General features: G+C 52.8%; 1 protein-coding gene across 1 annotated transcript in view; it reads left to right on the top strand.

The window, feature by feature from the left end:
• Positions 1 to 2,947, top strand: part of MYO18B (myosin XVIIIB) — a 73,143-nt gene that overhangs the window by 56,705 nt on the left and 13,491 nt on the right. The window lies entirely within an intron of this gene.

The following is a 2,947-nucleotide window of genomic DNA, read 5'->3' on the forward strand; positions in this document are numbered from 1 at the left end:
TCCTGCCAGCCCCCCCTGCCAGCCCCCTCCTGCTGCAGGTCGGGGCCCAGCCCAAGCCCCAGCTCCTCCAGCATTCCCAGCTGCCTCCCAGTGGCACAGCCCGTGCCAGGCGGTGCAGGACAAGCAGCCAAGCTGCTCTGCACGCTCAGCCCCCGGCAGTTTGGGGTGCAGCAAAACCAGATTCACCTTCATTTCACAGTCCTTCACAAGTTCTCATGTTCTTTCTCGGTACACAAAAGGCAGGCCTTGCTTCCAGGCTGGGATGGAAGGGCACTGCAGCTCTGCTGGCAGCACAGCAGCCTTAGAAGCAGTTATTTTATCAATAATAGTTTCTTTAACAATCAAGGAGATTCCAGCACTTGTTTTGCCCTGAGGCTGCCAGCCCTTCTGAAGGGAATGGGGCTTTAGTGTGAATTATCCCACATCCCCTGAGATGCCAGGAGCAGCCTTTGTCCTTGCTCTGCCTGCCTGAGTTCTCTGTGCTGGCACCCAGCTCTGGCTGCCAGGACACTCCTCCCAGGCACAAAATGAGTCTCCCCTCCAGGTCAGAGCTGTGCAGCCATCAATGCTCTTCAGAGTCAGGAGATTTTAAAACTCAATGCTTTGTTGGGTGCAGCTGGTGTGCCTGCCAGCCCTGGGCATGCCAGCCAGCTCTGTGGCTGCCCACAGGGCTTAGAATGGAATAATGGAATAATTTTGGTGGGAGAAGTCCAACTGTTAACCCAACACGTTGCAAAATGAGTTGAGTGGGATGGGGGGTGCATTTGCTGCGATAACTGTGTGGTTATTGCAGTTTTGTTGGAAATGAGATGTTTTGGAACACAGATGCACTGTCTGTTAGGATATAGGCAGGTTCTTCTGACTGTGTTTTTGTATTTGTGCATATGTTTTTAGAAGCATTTTGGATGCTTTGTGTGAGGATGTGGATGATGGGTGAGGCAAGATGCTTGGTCTTCTTAGTGCACTTCTGTTCTTGCAAATGAAGTTTGGAGAGAAGTCTGAAAAGGATTTTAGAGACACCTCCCTGGAATAAGACACAAAACCCCTTAAGCAGCCAGTTTGAGGGGTCTGGGTCTATCTGGACACCCAGACATTCAGGGTTATCTGGCCTTGGCTGCAGTGGGTGCAGGAGGAAGGAGCCAGGAGCCCTGTGCTGGGGAGCTCTCCCAGACACATCCCTCTGGGGCTTCTCCACAGGATCCAGGGCTCTGTGACCCCACAGCACAGCACGGCCACCCCAGGAGCTGGGGCTGCCATGGGATTCCCCAGGAGCAGAGCATTCCCCCAGACTGTGTGTACTCTTAACATCACTTAAATGAAACATGGCAGGAGAGCCACGATCACAGAGCCCAGCTGGGTCCGTTGGGTGGCTGGCAGAGAGCATCAGTAGTTAACAGAAAGCCACTTACAGCTCTGCTCCTGTTAAATCCCCCATCAATTATAAATACTGGATGAATTATTCACTTAACATTACTGAAGTCATGGTCTGCACCTAACAATTCTTTTTAACATTTATTTAAATAAACAGTTGTGAGGCTGTGGACTTGCTGTGCACTGTCAGGGTGTGAGAGATGCTTTGAAGGGACAAATTCATTGTACAGCTTGGGTTGGAAATCCCATCTTGTCTCCTGGGATCATCAGAGCTGGTGCTTGTCTAGAAAGTATTTTCTTGTATTCATCAGTGGTGGAAGCCCTTGAAAGTTCTGTTCCTCCATCCCTGCACCTTCAGCCAGGCTCAGGACAGTTATTTTCACCCCTTCCTCATTTTCAGCCCAGCTTTGGCCAGGTGGGAAGCAGACTCTTGCCATTCACGGGTAGCAGGGAAAATCCAGCAAGGAGCCGGGATGGGAGCTGGGGCGCTGGCTGCCAGGCAGATGGCTCTGCCTTATGAATTTTGTAAGAGGAATGGGTTTGAACACTTTCCAAGCCCGGAGCCATTGCAGGCAGGTTTTCTAGCGGCGGGGGTAGCACTTGGCCCTGGTTGTCCCTGTCTTTGCTCCGGTTTCATGTTCTGGATTTCCTCCACGGAGCTGTAACTCCGCTTCCGATTGAATCTGGATCCCAGCCTGCAACAGCTCCTGGTGTCTCAGCTGCTGTGCTGACACCCAGAGCTCAGCAGGGCAGACCCAGTGCCCGTTCTCCTTGGGCCACAGCAGAAACTGAGTCATGGCAAGAGATGGATTTCCAAGTTGGAGTCAGTCCTAGGGAGCTTTAAAACAAGCCCTGGTCTCTCAGCTTGTAATGTATACACACCTGCTTGTGCTTGTAGAGGTGTCCACTGCTGAAGGTGCCTTCTTTGGGGCAGGAAAGGCTGGAGCAGGGGCTGGGAATTGTCTGGGACTGGGAACAGCACAGGATGATGAGCTACTGTCACTGTGGGAAGGACCAGACCCTGCTGGGATTTCCCTCTGGAGACTGCTGTGAGGGCAGGATGGGGCTGGGCTCTGGTGCCCTGGAGGTGATGCTGGAGATGGAAGGTGGTCCATCATGAGCATCAGGGAGACAAAGGCATGTCTGCAAAAGGATTCACCTCAGCTGCCTCGGGTGTCCAGAGGCATCACTAAAACCTTGGGCAGGGACAACAGAAGGGCAGAGCCACTGCTTGAGGACCCTGTCCCATGCCTTGCCCTGCTGGGGCTGCTTTCACAGACCATCTCCCTCCTTCCTGAGGGTTTGCTGCAGCAGAATGGAGAGATGTAAAGTGCAAGTCAGGGTGGAACGATTGTACCTTGTGGACAGGATTTCTTGCAGTAGTGGCTGAACACCAGGTAAAAGCAGCTCCTGTGTCTGTGAGGGGGCACTGCAGCCCTGCTGGGGGGGCTGGTGGGTGCGAGTTTGACATCAGGTTTCTTTAATGAAGCCGTGAAATTCATCAGCACAACAATGAACCATTTCGACCGAAAGCGGCGGTACAGGTGTCCAGATATTCTTCCCACTTCCCAGAGGA

This window comes from Chaetura pelagica, unplaced genomic scaffold, assembly GCF_000747805.2.
Source record: "Chaetura pelagica isolate M959 unplaced genomic scaffold, ChaPel_1.0 scaffold294, whole genome shotgun sequence".
Classification (NCBI taxonomy): Eukaryota; Metazoa; Chordata; class Aves; order Apodiformes; family Apodidae; genus Chaetura; species Chaetura pelagica.